This window comes from Phascolarctos cinereus, unplaced genomic scaffold (genome assembly GCF_003287225.1).
Source record: "Phascolarctos cinereus isolate Bilbo 61053 unplaced genomic scaffold, phaCin_HiC Scaffold_5;HRSCAF=322, whole genome shotgun sequence".
Lineage (NCBI taxonomy): Eukaryota > Metazoa > Chordata > Mammalia > Diprotodontia > Phascolarctidae > Phascolarctos > Phascolarctos cinereus.
In genome coordinates, this window is record NW_027555958.1 from 170,329,842 (window position 1) to 170,350,032 (window position 20,191).

The 20,191-nt window shown below is 36.6% G+C and overlaps 1 long non-coding RNA gene across 1 annotated transcript in view; it reads left to right on the forward strand.

The window, feature by feature from the left end:
• Positions 1-2,094: 2,094 nt before the first annotated feature.
• Positions 2,095-20,191, forward strand: part of LOC144457565 (uncharacterized) — a 589,857-nt gene continuing 571,760 nt past the window's right edge. Inside the window, exons 1-2 of the long non-coding RNA XR_013486981.1 lie at positions 2,095-2,514; positions 4,920-5,091. This is a non-coding gene — a long non-coding RNA (uncharacterized LOC144457565). The remainder of the gene's footprint in view (positions 2,515-4,919; positions 5,092-20,191) is intronic.

A 20,191-nucleotide genomic window follows, 5' to 3' on the forward strand; every position in this document is an offset into this window, starting at 1 on the left:
GTTTGTTGAGAGCTCATGTGAGCTGCTCACTTTTCTCTGCCATCTGCCATCTTGGCTCTGTACCTCCCCCCATTAGTCTTTCATGTGCTCTCCATTAAAGAAAATTAAATTGATCGATCATGTGACCATAATTTTGTTGAGGGAACAAGGAAGGCTTCAAAACCATTCATAAGCATTCATACACATCATAAGAGATTCATAAGCAAATTCAATAAAATGTTTTTGAAAATAATCCAACATATATTATATATATATATCTATATATATGTAGATATATATAGATATATATATATGTGCACATATACACACACACATATACATACACACACACACACACACACACACATATATATATATATACACAATTAAAGTAAATATATAATTAAAGTCTCTCCACCTGTGATTGAGAAATAATGTGAAGATGAGTAAAGGTGAGGCCAAGATATGGAAGAGAAGCCAGAAAGCTGCCTGAGTTTTCCCCAGTTTCTCTCAGAAGCAAAATTAAATTAAGTCTCTAAATGGATTCTGGAGCAACAGAAGCTACAAAAAGACAGAGTGAAAGAATTCTCCAGCTTAAGATTAATTTATAAGGACTTTAGATATATCTGTCTAATTTGGGGAAAAGTAGAGTGCAGACCAGTGTAGATGGAGTCCAGTCAAGACAGTAGGAGGCTCTCAGACACAGCACACATAAGGAACTGAGGCCCTTTGGTCCTGGCTCAGCAGGTCAGTGGTGCAGCAGGCCAGCTGTGAGGCCTTCAGTCCCAGCACAGAAGGAAAATTGCCAGCCCTAGAAACTAGGCAACAACAGGAAAGAGTAGGCTCATCCACCCCAGTGCAGTGAGCAAGGCACCACCACCTGAAGATGAAGTGCAAAAAGCCAGTGATTAGACACCTGTACCCCAGCAAAAGAAGTTGGGACAGTGCCCTCTGTGTCCCAAAAGCAGAACTCAACTTCAGAAGCCACAAAATAGTCAAAAGCTTGAGCAAGAAGAAAAAAAAAAGAATCTTGACCATAGAAAGCAACTATGGTGACAGAGAAGATCAAAACACAAACTCAGAAAAGCACAACAATACCATAATGCCTACATACAAAACCTCAAACAAGAATATGAAGTGGTTACAAACCCAAAAATCTTCTTGGAAAAGCTCAAAAAGCATTTTAAAAGTAAAATAAGAGAGGTAGAAGAAAAACTGGGAAAAATTAGAGATATACAAGGGTGAGTCGATAGCTTAGAAAAGGAAGGACAGAAATTGACTGAAGAAAAAATTCTTTAAAAAATACACTTGGCTAAATGGGGGAAAAAATCCACTGAAGAAAACAACTCCTTAAAAAATTGAATTGACCAAAAGATAAAGGAGGTACCAAATCTAACGGAAGAAAATAATTCATTAAAAATTAGAATCGAGTAAATGGAAACCAATGGCTCTGTGAGACTCCAAGAATCAGTCAAACAAGATCAAAAGAATGAAGAAATGGAAGAAAATGAAAAAAATACCTCATTGGAAAAATGATTTACATGGAAAATAGATCCAGGAGAGATAATTTAAGTATTATTTGTCTACCTGAAAACCATGATAAAAAAAAAAAGCCTGATCATCATTTTTTAAAGAAATTATCAAGGAAAATGGCACTGAGGTCCTGGAACAGATGGTAAAATAGTCATTAAAAAATCCAACATTTATCCCCTGAAAAATATCCCAAAATGAAAACTCCAAGGAATATTGTAGCCAAATTCCAGAATTATGAGGACAGGAGAAAGTACCGCAAGTAGTCAGAAAGAAACAATTCAAATATCATGGAATCATAGTCAGGTTTATGCAGGATTTAGGAGCTTCTACATTAAAAGATTACAAGGCCTGAAATATGATATTACAGAAGGCAAAGTAGTGTGGACTGCAACCAAGAATCAACTAACCAGCAATATTGAGCATAATCTTTCAGGGGAAAAGATGGACATTGAATGAAACAGGGGACTTTCAATCATTTCTGATGAAAAGACCAGAGCTGAACAAAAAATTGAATCTTCATTGCAAGACTCAAGAGAAGCTGAAATGGAAATTGGAAATTCCCCTTTAAATTAATAAGATCACTCAAATAAATAGGTTCAGTTCAAATCTCGGTCATGACCGTTCCATATCTCCTGAGTGTTCTTGGCCTAGCATTCCAGGAACTAGCCATTCCTAGGTCACGTTGACATGGAGGGTTGGCTCCTCTCCTTGTGAGACGTGATGTTATTAAAAAACAAAATACCAAGCCTCAGGCGGATGGGAGCGTGGCTAAGGTCAGATGTGTATTGGACAAACCATGAATAGCGCAAGCATCAAAAAGGGCTTCTTGGCCCCAAGCCTTCTTTGTTTAGAACAATATAAAAACACTGCGTCCTGTAAGCCCGCTGAGCCTCACCCGCGGGAAGGACGCTTCCCCCGGGAAAATCTTTACACAATTCAAGTTTGTACTGGCTGCAACGGGGCTCCCAGCCATTGATTGACTTTGGAGGTTCCCTTGAATTGGTGATGTATTCTCTTCCATTACCGACTCTCTTGATCGGTGCTATATTATTGATTGTTCTTATTATTTAAAATTGTTCTTATTATTTATGCTTTCTATGCAAATTCAAACTATCTGTGCTTTGCTTCTTCTAAATAAATTATCTATTTCCTATTATTTTCTGGTGCATTGGAGAGTGTCATTTATAGGAGCGAATCCGAACCTCACTAAATCCTATTAATACAAAATTGGCGTCACGAACAGGATTCGCTGTATAAATGCCTTTCTTTAAGAGAAATGTTGAGCCCCGGGCTCCGGTAGAGGTCCCCGGTTGGGAGGACCCTCCGTTTTCCTCGCTCGCAAAAACCTGGTCACAGTGTACAGGACCTAGTGAGGATTGGGGGTGTTGGGGGTTCTCGTTTGGGGTGCGACGGATGGGCCGGTTGCCAGCAGGGATAATGGGGGGATACGACCAGTACATCATTTCCCTCCCTTTTGGGTTGTTTGCAGCCAGACAGCCAAAGGCTGCAGCAGGACTCTGAAAAGTTGCCTTCATTCTCCCCCTCTCCCTCCCCAGGTAACAGCAGCTTCAAAGCAGTGCGTGGATGGGAGAGGGAAAGAGAGAAGAATACTTTATTACTTAGGTTATATGGTTGGTAGAGGGCAAGTTGGGAAGGATTGTTGAAGTGTTAGGTCAGAATTAGAAAGGAATGAGATATGTACAGGTTTTAAGGGGATTTTAAATCATTAGAAAGAAAGGCAAGGAAGTTTAAGCATGTAGGAGAGAGGAGTGTGTGTAGAAAATTTGAAGGGTGAGTAAAAGGAAAGTGCATGCTGTAATAGCTGTAGCAAATATGAATTGGGACCCTGATACTTGGGAAGGTGATATTTGGGATGAAGATGATGATAGGTGGGGGGAAGTAATAGAGGAAGATGTTCCGGATGTTGTAGACGGGGAAGCTCGGCCGATAGATAGGAGAAAAGCCGAAAAGGAGGGAGCTAACCCACCCCGGGTGACTGAAATCACGGAAGATTACTCCCAAAGAGAAATTACTGATTTGCTTAGTAGGTTTTCACAGCGATCAGGAGAGCCTGCAATCTCCTGGCTTGTAAGATTAAGTGATGGGGGAGCTGGAGGAGTGTGGCTAGACCCCAAGGATTGTCTAAAATTTTTGAGTTTGACCTCTATATTTTAATACAGGCAGAGAATAAAGAGGTGGTAGAGAAAAGATTAACTCAACTAATAGAACATATGAAGGAGAAGGGATGGGAGATTAATCCTGATAAAATTCAAGGTCCAGCTCAAAGTGTGAAGTTTTTAGGAATAATTTGGAATAAGGGTCATAGAGAAATCCTCCCCAAGGCCAAGCAAAAAATATTAGATTTTTCACCTCCTAGGGACAAAAGAGAAGCTCAAAAGTTCGTTGGGTTGTTTGGTTTCTGGAGAATCACATTCCTCATTTAGGTCAGATTTTGAAGCCATTGTATAAAGTTACCCGGAAAAAGTATGCATTTGAATGGGGGGAAACAGAATCGAAAGCCTTTGAGGAAGCCAAAATAGCTATTCAAACTGCCCTGGATCTTTGGCCTGTACAGCCAGGGCCGATGGAATTGCAAGTTACAGTTTTGCATGGATATGCTGATTGGAGTTTATGGCAAAAACAACAGGGCAGGAATGTTCCTTTAGGATTTTGGTCGCGGAAACTGCCACCTGCTGGCCAAAATTATACTCCTTTTGAACAACAATTATTGGCTGCATATTGGGCCCTGGTAGAGACAGAACATTTAACTTTAAACCATGAAGTTGTATTGAGGCCAGCCATACCCATTATGAGTTGGATTATGGGGACCCCCGCCTCACATAAAATAGGACATGCCCAAGAATCATCAATTATTAAATGGAAATGGTATTTGCAAAATAGAGTCAAGACAGGCAGATCGGGTATTTCCACCTTGCATGAAAAGGTATTAGAATTACCAAAACATTCAAATGATATTGATATACCACCAAAGTCTTATGATCAATCACCTGTTTCTTGGAATAATGGATATGATTCTCTAACCCCCGAGCAGAAGAAGCATGCTTGGTTTACTGATGGCTCGGCTAAATATATAGGATCTAAGCGATGTTGGAAAGCTGTAGCCTATAACCTTCATGCAATACTATTTTGGAAAGCTCTGGTGAAGGCCAGAGTAGCCAATGGGCCGAATTAGTGGCTGTCTATCAAGTAATTCAAAAGGAACAAGGTGGCCAATGTCATATATATATATATACTGATTTGGGCCGTAGCCAATGGCCTAGCAGTTTGGATGCCAATTTGGAAGAAACACGAATGGAAAATTAGAGACAAAGATGTGTGGGGAAAAGAATTATGGGAACAAATATGGGAATGGTGTCAATGTACTAATGTATCTGTATTTCATGTAGATGCCCATGTGAATCAAGATTCTGTGGAACGTGAGTATAATGCCCGTGCTGATGAATTATCCAAACTTCAAGGAAAAGCTTTAAAGGTCACCCCCAGAGAGGAAAATGAAACACAATTAGGAAAATGGGTCCATATCACCGCAGGACATCTTGGCGCTCTTGCATCTTACAGGTGGGCATTAGACAGAGGGATAACATACCTCTGGATCTATTTAAGCAAATAGTACAAAACTGCATACAATGTCAATTATTTGCTCATCGGCCTGTGCCGAAGAAAATCACTGGAGAATTGGCTAGAGGGTCTTTACCTGCTCAAATTTGGCAAATAGACTATATTGGACCATTACCTGTTAGTCAGGGGTGTCAATATGCCTGCACTTGTGTGGACACCTACTCTGGGGTATTAGTTGCCTGCCCCTATAAACGGCTACCCAGAAAAACACTTGTAAAACCCTAGATATTATTTCTCTTTATTATGGGACCCCCCTACAAATACAGAGTGATAATGGTACTAAAGTTTGGATAAAGAAGCATCAATCTGATAGACCAAGGCCAGCTGAGCTCATAGCACAAGGAAACACTAATACTGCCATAGTAGTATACCCTGGTGATGATAAATGGTATCATGTCCCACTAACCCAAATGTTTTTACGATATTAAGTGTTTTACAGTGTTTGCCTGCTATACGCTAACTATGGCATGAACTCCAGGTATTCCAGTGGGGAATCCTCAGCAAGGACCGCGTACTGATTCCATCTACGCTGGTGAAAACAACACCCACATCATGAATTGGTCATACCCATTCAACGTAGAAGTTTGGGACGCCCCTTTATTTCCCCTAATGAGAATCAATTTAACTAGTTTTAATCTAACTGTAACTGCAGCAAACGGTACCAATATATCCTGTACCCTTACAAGTTGGCCACCTAGTCCATATTTTCCTAAAAGGTTAAGATCTGTAACATATAATTGGACACAAGTAAACTCCACCTACACTGTCTCACTATCACAAGCGGACGACAGAAAATATTTTTATTGTCGTAACACCTCCAATGGGCTGTATGAAGAATATCTAAACCAATTAGTATGGGTTGTACCTGTGACTCCGAAACCTCCTGGAATAATTCGTGTCCCCGCTCATGTACTAACACCTCTATCTTGCAACACAAAATAGTGTTTCATTATAATGTAACTTTTCCCTCTTTAGAAAGTTGTGTCAGGAAAAAAAGAGCTTGGTATGATACATTACTTGGTGGTGCAGGAACTGGTTTGGGTATAGTTAATTCTATAGACCTTGAGACCTTGGCTAGCAGACTGCGCAGTGCTGGACAAGATGTTTCTCAAGCTTTGACTGTGAATGCCCAATGGTTACCCACAACGATCCTGCCACACCAAAATACATTACAATATCAAGGCCAATTTTTACAAGTCTTTAATAATAGCATCCTCGTTAATTTACACCTTATGAAAAACATTGTGTTTTATTTAATTGGACTAAATGTTCCTTGCAAAACTTATATACCCTCATACAGAAGGAAAATGCCCAAAGATTACTACAGGAAGGTAACTCTCACATATGGAACGATATACTTGACTTGTCAGATGTATGGAAAAAGCAAAAACCTGAGAATGCTAGATGCACTCCACTTTGGTGCGCTGGAACTATTATACTCTACCAAGTTAAAACTTGGACTGTTATGTGTCAATTTCATGTAATACCTTTTGTCTTACATAAATACTTTGCTTTATCTTATATCTATGGAAACTATATAGATTGGTATAATGTAACTCATACTCTGTCTGATTGTGTTGTAACTAATGGAGGGATTGTTTGTGGGATGATGACTCGGCAGATGGAACCCTGCCTTCTCTCACATTCATCCAATTTGTGTGATCTAACTTTATACCCAGTGAGTAACTTTTCTATGATATATGAAGTATCTACTCAATATGTTTGTATAGCCTCTAATAATCACTCTGACCTTCTATCTGTAGAATGTTACTACTGTCCATTTTCTGGTTGCTTATCCAATGTATCTTTCCTACGCTGGCAAGGAAATGATTTTTACTTTCCACCAGACACTAACCTAGTTAAAAATTTTGCTTGGGTACCCCAATCTTTGCCTCTACCTCATGTGTCTCTATCTCTATATCCCCTTATGAACATCTTGAATCAGTCGACTGAAATCAAAAAGTTATTAGAGTCCAACCAACGCGCGTTAAATGAACATCGAATACAGACTCTTATAGCTGCAGGAAGACTAGTCGAAGCTTCTCATTTAGTGATCTCAGATACTAATCATCATTGGTATGATTTTCTTTTTAAATCTCCTACTGCTACTATGTATTTTAATTCCTTAGCTACCCCCATACTACTACTTGCTTTGTTCTTTTTATGTCTTTGTATATGCAATTGTTGTATGTATACCAAAATACGCACTATATACACTCATGTCACACCTTTGCCCCTCACCTATTATTCTCATGATCTTAAGGCCAAGTGAAATGGAAATTGGAAATTCCCCTTTAAATTAATAAGATCACTCAAATAAATAGGTTCAGTTCAAATCTCGGTCATGACCGTTCCATATCTCCTGAGTGTTCTTGGCCTAGCATTCCAGGAACTAGCCATTCCTAGGTCACGTTGACATGGAGGGTTGGCTCCTCTCCTTGTGAGACGTGATGTTATTAAAAAACAAAATACCAAGCCTCAAGCGGATGGGAGCGTGGCTAAGGTCAGATGTGTATTGGACAAACCATGAATAGCGCAAGCATCAAAAAGGGCTTCTTGGCCCCAAGCCTTCTTTGTTTAGAACAATATAAAAACACTGCGTCCTGTAAGCCCGCTGAGCCTCACCCGCGGGAAGGACGCTTCCCCCGGGAAAATCTTTACACAATTCAAGTTTGTACTGGCTGCAACGGGGCTCCCAGCCGTTGATTGACTTTGGAGGTTCCCTTGAATTGGTGATGTATTCTCTTCCATTACCGACTCTCTTGATCGGTGCTATATTATTGATTGTTCTTATTATTTAAAATTGTTCTTATTATTTATGCTTTCTATGCAAATTCAAACTATCTGTGCTTTGCTTCTTCTAAATAAATTATCTATTTCCTATTATTTTCTGGTGCATTGGAGAGTGTCATTTATAGGAGCGAATCCGAACCTCACTAAATCCTATTAATACAGAAGCATAAAAAGGTAGACAGAAAAAAAAAAACCCATGCTATTCAAGGAGGTTAAACTGTTTACATCCTTACACAAGATGATACTTGTAACTCTTGAAAGCTGTATCTTTATTAGGTCAGTTAGAAGTGGTATACAGAGACTTACAGAGGGTGTGGTTATAAGTTGATTTTGATGCAATGATAAAAAATAAAGCGGCAAAAAAAAGAAAAAGGATTGTACTGGAAGAAGAGGAAAAATGAGGCAAAAGAGGGTAAATTACATCACTTGAAGAGGCACAAAACACCTATTACAGTAGAGGGAAAGAAGTGAGGTGGAAGGAACATTATTTGAACTTACTGTTATTGTATTTGGCTCAGAGGGAATAACATGCACATTCAGCTGGGTATACAAATTCATCTTACTTTATAGAGAAGGAGGAAGAGATGGGGAAAGATAAGGAAGGGGGTGGATAGAAGGGAGGGCAGAAGTAGTAAGGAAAAGGAAAAACAAAAGGAATGGGGACTGATATAAGGAAGGGTAAATTGAGAGAAGTAGTGATTAGAAGCAAAACACTAGTGAAGAGGGACAGGGTAAAAGGAGAGAAAAAAGTAAAAATGGTGAGGTGGAAATGCGATGGAAGGAAATCCACAGTTAATAATAACTGTCAATGTGAATGGGATGAACTCTCCATAAAATGGAAGTGAATAGCAGAGTGGATTAAAAACCACAGTCCTACAGTATGTTGTTTACAAGAAACACATTTGAAGTAGAAAGACACACATAGAGTAAAAATAAAAGGCTCAAGCAGAATCTATTATGCTTCAGCCAAAGTAAAAAAAATCAGGGGTGGCAATCCTGATCTCACACAAAGTAAAAGCAAAAATACATCTAATAAAAACAGATAAGGAAGGAAACTACATCTTGCTAAAAGGTACCATAAACAACGAAGTGATATCAATATAAAACATATATGCATCAAGTAGTATAGCATCTACAATCTTAGAGGAGAAGTCAAGTGAGTCAGAGGAAGAAACAGACAGCAAAAAAAGTACACTAGAGGGGGGACCTCATCCTCTCCCTCTCAGAACCGTATAAATTGAAACAAAAAATAAACAAGAAAAAAATGAAAGAGGTAAATAGAATTTTAGAAAAGTTAGATACAGTAGATCTCTGGAGAAAATTAATTGTGGATAGAAGAGCATATACATTTTCTCAGTTATACTTGGCACCTACACAAAAATTAACCTTGTATTAGGGAATTAAAAACCTCACATTAAAAGTGCAAAAAGGCAGAAATGTTAGGTGCATCTGTTTTGATCATGATGCAATAAAAATTTCATGTAATAAAGGGCCATGTAAAGACAGACTAAAAATAATTGGAAGCTAAATAATCTAATCCTAAAGAATGAGTTGGTGAAACAACAAATTGAATAAACAATCAATAATTTCATCAAAGGGTAATGAGACAATATACCAAAGCTTATGAAATGCAACCAAAGCAGTCCTTAGGGAAAATTTTATTATTTCTTGATGCTTGCACGAATAAAATAGAGAAAGAGATCAATGAATTTGGCATGCAACTGAAAACCTATAAAAAGAATAAATTAAAAATTCCCAATTAAATGCAAATTAGAAATTCTTAAAAATCAAAGGAGAAATTAATGGAATTGAAAGTAAGAAAATTATTGAATTAATAAATAAAACTAAGCTGGTTTTATGAAAAAGGCAATAAAATAGATAAGCCTTTGGATAATTTGATTTTTTTAAAAAATGAAAAAAGAAAACCAAATTACTACTATCAGAAATTAAAAAAAATGATGAATTCACCACTAATGAAGAGGAAATTAAAACAATAATTAAGAGCTATTTTGCACAACTATATGCCAATAAATCTGAAAATCTAAGTGAAATAGATGAGTATTTACAAAAATATAAATGGTCAAGATTAACAGAAGAGGAATTAAACACTTAAATAAGCCCATTTTAGAAAAAAGAAATTGAAGAAGCCATCAACAAACTCCATTGGAAAAAAATCTCTAGGGCCAGTTGGATTTACAAGTGAATTCTACCAAACACTTAAAGAACAATTAATTCCAATACTATATAGACTATTGGCAAAAATAGGAGGACAATGAGTCCTTCTATTTTTTTTATGATGCAAATATGATGCTGATACCTAAATCAGGAAAAGCCGAAACACAGGAAGAAAATTATAGACTGATTTCCTTATTTAATATTGATGCAACAATTTCACATAAAATATTAGCAAAGAGATTCCAACAACTTAACATGAGGATAATATGCTATTAGCAAGTGGGATTTATACCAGGAATGCAGGGCTGGCTCAATATTAGAAAACTGTCAGCATAATTGGTCGTATCAATAACAAAATTATCAGAAATCATATAACTATCCCAATAGATGCAGAAAAAGCTTTTGACAAAATACAATACTCATTCCTATTAAAAACACTAGAGAGCATAAGAATAGATGTACTTTTCCTTAAAATGATAAGTAGCATCTATCTAAAACCATTGGCAAGCATCATATGTAATGGAAATAAGCTAGTAGCATTTCCAATAATATCAGGGGTGAAACAAGAATGTCCGTAATCATCACTGTCATTTGATATTATACTAGAAATGTAGCTTTATCAATAAGAGAAGTAAAAGAAATGGAAAGAATTAGAACAGGCAATGAAGAAACAAAGCCATCACTCTTTGCAGATGACAGGATGGAATACTTGGAGAATCCTAAAGAATCAGCTAAAAAAACTACTTGAAAGAGTTAACAACTTTATAAAAGTTGCAGGATATCAAATAAGCCCACATAAATCATTAGCATTTCTATATATTACTAACAAAGCCTAGCAGCAAGAGATAAAAATAAAAATTCCATTTAAAGTAATTGTAGACAATATAAAATATTTGAGAGTCTTCCTGCCAAGACAAACCTAGGAATTCCATGAACATAATTACAAAACATTTTTCACATGAATAAAGTCAGATTTAAATAACTGGGAAGATATTAGTTCCTCCTGGGTAGACCAAGCTAATGTAATAACAATGACAATTCTACCCAAATTAATTTACTTAAAAGTGCCATGCCAATCAAACTATCAAATATTATTTTATAGAGATAGAAAAATATAATAACAAAATTTATCTGGAAGAGCACAAGGTCCAGAATATCAAAGGAAATAGTGAAAAGAAATGCAGAGGAATGTGGCCTAGCCATACTAGATCTAAATATGTATTATAAATCAGCCATTATCAAAACTATTTGGTACTGGCCAAGAAATAGAGTAGTAGATCAGTGGAATAGGTTAGGTATACAAGACACAGTAGTAAATGACTATAGTAATCTACTATTTGATAAACCCAAAGACTCTAGTTTCTGATAAGAATTCACTATTTGACACAAACTGCTGGGAAAACTGAAAACAGTGTGGCAGAAACTAGGCACAGACCAACATTTTACACTGTACAACAAGATAAGGTCAAAATGGGAGAATGATTTAAACATAACGGGTGATACCATAAGGACAGTAGGAGAGCAAGGACTCATTTACCTATCAAATCTATGGAAAAGGGAAGATCTATGACCAAATGAAAGATAGAGAACATTGCAAAATGCAAAATGGAAAATTTTGATTACATTAAATTAAAAAGGTTTTGCACAAACTAAGCCAATAGAAGGAAGATTAGAAGGGAAGCAAAAAATTGGGAAACCATTTTTATAGACAGTGTCTCTGATAAAGGCCTTATTTCTAAAATATGTAGAGAACTGAATCAAATTAATAAGAATACAAGTCATTCTCTAATTGATAACTGTCAAAGAATATGAACAGGTAGTTTTTAGCCAAAGAAATTAAAGCTATCTCTAGTAATATGAAAAAAATGCTCTAAATCACTACTGATTAGAGAAATGCAAATTAAAACAACTTTGAGGTACCACATCACCCCTATCAGATTGGCTAACATGAAAACACAGGAAAATGATAAATGTTGAAGAAGATGTGGGGAAAATGGAACACTAATGCAATTTTTTTGCAGTTGTGGACCAATGCAACTATTCTAGAGAGCAATTTGGAACTATGCTCAAAGGTCTATAAAAGTATGCATATCCTTTGATCCAGCAATACCACTTCTAGATCTGTATTCCAAAGAGATCATAAAAACAAGAAAACATACCTAAATGTATAAAAATATTGATAGCAGCTCTTTTTGTGGTAGCAAATAATTGAGAATTGAAAAGATGCCCATCAATTGGGGGAATGGCTGAACAAGTTGTGATATATGAATGTTATCAAAAACCATTGTTCCATAAGAAATTATAAGCAGGCAGATTTTAGAAAAACCTGAAAATACTTGTACGTACTGATGCTGAGTGAAGTGAGAAGAACCAGGAGAACACTGTACATAGAAAATGCAACATGGTGCAATGACCATATTTGATAAACTTAGCTTTTCTCAGCAATGCAATGACCCAAGACAATTCCAAGACTCATGATGGAAAATGCTATCCACATCCAGAAAAAGAACTATGAAGTCTGAATGCAGATTGAAGCATACTATTTTCTCTACTTTTTTTCTTTCTTGTGTTTTTTTTCCCTTTGTTTCTGATTCTTCTTTGCAACATGACTCATGTGGAAATTTGTTTAATATGATTGTACATGTATAGCCTAATCTGATGATTACATGCCATCTTTGGGAGGGGATTTGGCAAAGGGGAAAATTTGGAAGTCAAAATCTTATAAAAATTAAGGTTGAAAACTTAAAATTAATTAATTGAAAAAAACAATAAATACCTCTAAAATCTGCATCATATGTAACAGGAGATATCGGTACTAGTTTATAAACATTCAATGGCACACCCTCTCTTTTGACAAACTCTTTAACATAAAATTGTAAAGTTACTTGTAATCTCAATTGCAATAGTTATTTTATGATCTTTTGCTTTGCTCAATCTCTGTAAGAGAATATGCCTTCTAATTGTTTTGTTCAATGATTTGTCTAGGTCTATTTGATGTATCATGACTATTTTTTTTTAAGAAAGAAACCTACAAGGAGATGTTGTTTCTTCTCCATGGACAAAAGAATTACAGAGAAAAGTTGTCACAGTGAGCAGACAATGACAGTATTTAGAATTAGAAGAGACCTGAGAGATACTCAATCCAAATCCCTCATTTTACAGCAGTTGAAAATGAGTAACAGGTCCACGAAGTTGCGTAGCCAGAACTCACATAAGTGTAATGTATAGCTGATACATGAGACACGATCTTCTGAAACTTTATGTGACTAAATTGAAATACTAGGAAGACAAATCGAGTTGCTTTTTTAGAATCTTTAACCAAGTAGTAAAAAGCTAGTCACAATAGTTTGTACATCAAAACTGACTTTAAAGTCTTTTGAGTCCAAAGTGTCAGATTTATGCTTAGCATGGATGACTTATGATCAATACCACCCATAGGACTAACACTGTTGATGAGATCAGAGAATCACAGAATTTTAGAGTTAGAAGGTATCTCAGCAGCCATGTAGACCGTCCCATAAATCTACAAAATGATAGACTTTTGATTGTATTCTTGGCAAGTTTTTATTTTTTTATCCATTATTTTTTTTTATTTAGCCATTTAATTATTACTAGTTATATACTTATTATGAGCAAAGAACTATGCAACAGAGAAATTTAAGAACTCAGACACTATCTAAGAGTATTAGACTAAATAAAATTCAGGTCCTCTTGACTCTAAGATATGCCAGGGCTATTCTGCCCTGATGACTATAGAAAACAAATAAATAAACAAAAGTATAGAAACAATAAAATTCCACTCAATACATATTATTATCTTTTTCTAAACAAAGCAAACAATTATAACATGAATTTAAATATTTTTCTAATATTGATCATATTGATCAATGGAAGTTGGATAATGTAGATAGAATATAGATTTATTCACTGAGCCCCTTTACTTTCCAGGTTTTTAATTACAGGGAAAAGAGAGCAGGGTACGTTTATCACACTAGAAGTGGAAGAAAGGAGGGGGGCAGAGCCAAGATGGCTGAGTGAAAGCAGTGAACTTGCTTAAGCTCTCCCCCAAACCCTTCCAAATACTCATAAAAAATGGCTCTAAACAAATTCTGAAGCAGCAGAACCCACAAAAAGACAGAGGGAAACAAATTTCCAGCCCAAGACAACCTGGAAGATTGATCAGAAAGATGTATCACACTTGGCTGTGAGTGCAGCACAGTGTGGGAGCGCAGGCCACAGCGAACCTGGAGCAGGCCTCAGAGGACTGAATCCCGGGCAGCTGTGGAGGTTTCCAGACTCCTCAACCCACTAATGCCAAAGACAACTTAGAAGGTCAGCGGGAAAAGTCTGTTTCTGTAAGTGCTGAGAAAGGAAGGCAGGGTTTCAGCTTCATTCCCCAAAAGCATGGCCCTGGGGGGGGCAGCTGCTTCCTGAGTTTCCAGCCCACAGACTGGGGGGGAATCCAGTGGCTGATCAGAGAGCGATTGCAGAGATCTCTTTGCTAGTGCTGAGGCAAGAATCTCTTGTTTTGTCTGTGTTTGGATCTGGGTCACAGTTCTGGGTGGTGGTGCTGGGGTGAGGAGGAACACTGGCCTGGTGGAGCTTGTAGTGGCTGTAGAGAGGAACCCCTCCTCACAGTTACCAGACAGAAAGGAATACTTGTGGTCACAGGCCAGGAAAGGAGTAAACACCTCGCCCATTATCATACCACATTGTGAGAACTGAAAATTTACAAGTACCTACAAGTATCTCTGAAAACAGCTGTATAAACCCCCGAAGCTTGGGACAGTACATTCTCCACATTGGAAGCAGACTCTTACCTTAACAAAGAGTTTAAAACTCAAGTAATTGGCCGGTATCATGAGCAAGCAGCACAAAAAGAGTCAGACTGTATTATCTTACTTTGGTGACAAACAAGATCAAAATATACAACCAGAAGAAGACAACAAAGTCAAAGCTCCTACATCCAAAGCCTCCAAGAAAAATATGAATCAGTCCCAGGCCTTGGAAGAGCTCAAAAAGGATTTTGAGAAGCAAGTAAGGGAAGCAGAGGAAAAACTGGAAAGAGAAATGAGAGTGATGCAAGAAAATCATGAAAAACAAGTCAACAGCTTGCTAAAGGAGACCCAAAAAAATACTGAAGAAATTAACACCTTAAAAAATAGCCTAACCCAAATGGCAAAAGAGGTTCGAAAAGCCAATGAGGAGAAAAATGCCCTAAAAAGAAAAATTGGCCAAATGGAAAAGAAACTCCAAAAGACTACTGAAGAAAACACTTCCTTAAAAATTAGAATAGAGCAATTGGAAGCTAGTGACTTTATGAGAAATCAAGACACTGTAAAACAAATCCAAAAGAATGAAAAGTTACAAAACAATGTGCAATATCTCATTGGAAAAACAACTGACCTGGAAAATAGATCCAGGAGAGAGAATTTAAAAATTATTGGACTATCTGAAAGCCATGATCAAAAAAAGAGCCTAGACATCATCTTTCAAGAAATTATCAAGGAAAACTGCCCTGATATATTAGAACCAGAGGGCAAAATAGAAATTGAAAGAATCCACAGATCCCCTCCTGAAAGAAATACCCAAAGGAAAAGTCCTAGGAATATAATAGCCAAATTCCTGAGCACCCAGATCAAGGAGAAAATATTATAACCTGTGAGAGGGAAACAATTCAAGTATTGTGGAAACACAATCAGGATAACATAAGATTTAACAGCTTCTACATTAAAGGACCGATGGGCATTGAATATAATGTTCTGGAGGGCAAAGGAGATAGGATTACAACCAAGAATCACCTACCCAGCAAAACTGAGTATAATCCTTCAGGGGAAAAAAATGGTCATTCAGTGAAATAGAGGACTTTCAAGCATTTCTGATGAAAAGACCAGAGCTGAATAGAAAATTTGACTTTCAAATACAGGACTCAAGTGGAACATGAAGAGGTAAACAGAAAAGAGAAAACATAAGAGACTTATTAAGATTGAACTGTTTACATTCCTGCAGGGAAAGATGATATTTATAACTCATGAGACCTTTGTCAGTATTAGGGTAGTTGGAGGAAAAAAATTATATGTATGTATGTAGATAGATAGATAGATAGATAGATAGATAGATAGATAGATGGCATGGGGTGAGTTGAAGATTAAGGGGTCATATTTGGAGAATAAAATTAAGGGATGAGGGAGCATTATACTCGGAGAAGAAGAAAGGGAGAGGTAGAATGGGGTAAATTATCTCAGAAAGAAAAAACAGAAAAGAAAAGTCTCTTACAGTGGAGGAGAAGAAGGGGAAGGTGAAAGGGAATGAGTAAATCTTATTCTCATAAGATTTGGCTTAAGGAGGAAATAACATACACATTCAATTGGGTATGGAGGTTTGTCTTACCCTACAAGAAAATAGGGAGAGAAGGGGAAAAGAGAGCAGGGGGATGATAGAGAGGAGGGCAGATTGGAAAAGGGTGTAATCAGAAGTAAATACTTCTGAGGATGAACAGGGTCAAAAGAAAGAATAGAATAAATGGGAGGGCAGAATAGGATTAAGGGAAATAGAGTTAGTTTTTCACAACATGTCTACTATGGAAGTGTTTTGCATAACTGCACATGTACAATCTATATTGAGTTGCTTGCCTTTTCAGTGAGGGTGGGTCAGGAGGGAGGAAGAGAGAAAATTTGAAAACTAAAGTTTTAAAAACATATGTTCTAAAAAAAAGTTTTCACATGCTATCAGGAAATAAGAAATAAAGGAAATGGGGTGCAGAAGTCTATCCTGCCCTACAGGAAAATAGAAGGGAAAGGAGATAAGAGAAGGGGGGAGAGAAAGAAAAGCAGACAGACTAGGGGAAGGGATATTCAGAATGCATGCCATCTTGGGGTGGGGGGGGAGGGTGAGATGGGGTGAAAATTTGGAACTAAAAAATTTGTGGAAATGAATGTTGAAAACTACAAATAAATAAATTTATATTAAAAAAAAGAATGGAAGAAAATCCAGCTCCAAGATGTTTCATTAAAAAAAAAATGGCCCTGGTCTTGAAATTGCAAGACTAGGGTTCAAGTAGCACAGTTCCTAGCACATAGTAAGTGCTTAATAAATGACTGATTGATCTTTGTGATTTGATGGCTATGGGATTTTGAACAATTCAAACTTCAGTTTCATTTTTGAAATGGGATTGGATGATTTCCAATGTCTTTTCTAGATCTGCATGTTCATCTTTTATATGAAATAAATGAGTATTGTTAATATCAACAACCCCGAATTATTCTAATAGCACACACATTGGAGAAGGTACTGTAGATAGAGAATCAGCTTGACCTCGAATGGAAAAAGGAGGTGGAGAGTGAGTTGGTTTCCATTCAGGAGGCTGGATAGTGCTGTCATTGTTTCCTACCTTCTCACTGACACAGAGTCTATTTTAAAAAATATATTTTGATGGTACTACATGATTGGGAATCATATAACAGTACAATTTCTGAACAATTGCAATCACAGGGGACCTAAAGGACCATGGAAAGATGAATATTGGGTATAAAAGCATGCTACAAATTATCAATGATTGTTTATCCAATGAAAAGTTACAGAAGAAATATCCAGGCTATATATGATTTAAAATGGAGACCAATCAGGCATGCTATGAGAATAATAGATCACAGATATTTAATTCAAATAATGCTCTGTTATCAACAAAATGCAAAAAGAAGTTTTGAAAAATATTTTCAACATAAGATCAGAGAAGTAGGGCTAAAAGACACTGTATCAAGCCTAAAATCCATTTTACATGTGAAGAAAGAGACACAGAGATTAGGTGACTTAACAATTTTATAGTTAGTAACTGTCTGAGACAGGCTTCAAACCCTAGTTCTCTTGACTTCAAATACAGCATATTAAATACTGCTTCACTCCACCGTTATTAGGTAGGCTTAGGAGATAATGTGGACAGGAATTATGCACGATAAGAAGGCATGTATGGAATGTAATCTGTGTCATTAGCAGGAGTACACACATTAATGAGATCCTAGAGTCAAAGAACACTAGTTAAAAGTGGCCCTAAAAGTCATCTAGTCCAGACCTGAGAATGTATCCTCCCTATAATATATCTAAAGATGGATCACTCAGGCTTTCCTGAAAACTTTCTTTTGAAGAGAGCTTCTTCTTGAGGCAACTGGTTCTAAAATGGACATTCTCAGGTCTCTGCTGGTAAATGTTTAACAATAAGCTCTCCAAAAAAATGTATCCACCACATATTATGCTTCAGTTTAATCTGTGTATTAACGTTATCTCTATCATTTTCTTAAGCCTAAACAATCAACAAAACAATAAAAACCAACCTTGGTTTGTAATATTTTTATATTTCCAAGATGCAAATGCTCCCACTGAAAATTTTACAGTTGGCTCTTGCAAGACAGAGCTGCTTCCAGGATATTTCTAAATGTCTTTTAAAATATATCTAAATTTACCTATTTTCCAATTACATGAATTGATTTGAGTTATATCATCTGGAGGCAAATAGAACAGATGTACTCTGTCTTCTATATGTCAGTCTGTTACATACTTGAAGACAGCTATCATTACCCCTGCCTTAACTGCAGAATCATCTCTTCTGTAGGCTAAAGGTCTCTAATTTCTTGAGATTCATATGGAATGAACTAAAGGCCATTGCCATCATTCTATAAATTCCAGTTATACAAGGCCTTCGTAAAATGTAATGTCCTTTCCTAAACATTATGCCTCAGAAGTCATATGAAAAGGTAGAATAATTCAGTAGAATTATTGTATTTTTATTACTAGAAATTATACTTCTCAATGCAGCTCAAACTTAGGTGAGTTTTGTAGTTAGTCTAATATCATTGTGGATTAATTTTGAGCTTGAAGTCAAGAACCCAAGTCAACAAGCACTGAAGTGTCTACGTTGTCTTAGCCATTGTGTTCTAAACATTAAGAATAAAAAGAAAGGCAAAACACAACCCCTGCTTTCAAGTAGGTTGCATTCTAACAAATGAGAAAATATGTACACAACTATGTACAAATACAACATATAAAAAATAAACCAGAAATAATTAATTGCAGGAAATCATTAGCATTAAAGGGGATCAAGAAAAGCTTCTTATAGAAGATAGAATTTTAGCTGGGACCTGAAGAATATCAGGGAAATCAGAAGACAGTGCACAGAAGGAGAGAATTCCAGGGATGGGAGAAACCTAGTGAAAATGCCTAGTCAGGAAAAGGACTGTCTTTTGAGAGGAATCACAAAGAAACCAGTATCACTGATAAAATACAACATTGGGTGGAATAAACTATAAGAAAATAAGAAAACTAGAAAGATAAGAAAGGATAGGTTTTACTTTTAATTTCCCCATATGTGCATATGAACACATTACATATGTATGTATACATATGTTATATATGTGCATGACATATAATTGGTACACACACATATATATACACAAATGTATGCACACATAAATACATATAAATATGATAAAACTTTTATTTCTCAAAAAAAAAATGCTGCCCAACTGTGTCTCATGGTTCTTATACTTGTAAAGGTATGCCCATTATGCCCATTCATCCCTATTATAATGCATCTCATTAGATTCTGTCTACTTTTTGAGGCAGTTGGGATTATGGATCCTACAGCTCCTGAAATATTGGCATATTAAAATGTTTATTGAATGCACGGATGAATAAATTAACTCCGAACCCTTTTCCATAAATCATATACCCCCATTACAATTTCCCAATTTTCCTCCCCAATATATAAGCCAACCCTAATTATTTTGAAAATTTCCTGCCAGATAAATGTATATGCATTTGGCTCTCCAGAAGATGCTTCATTCTAGTACCAGAAAAAATAACCATACTAGCTGACAGGGGGGGAAAGGTAAAGCAGCCTGGGGTTAAATATTTGACACATTAATCCACAGAATGGATAATCCACATGGAGATAATTGAGGTGGATTTGATTCTGGGACATTATTTTTCTTCACATACCACAAAATCAGGTTCAAAACCTCACTAGACATGCTTTCAGTAAAGACTGTCAGTTCCTGGAGAGGGGAAAGAAAACCAGATT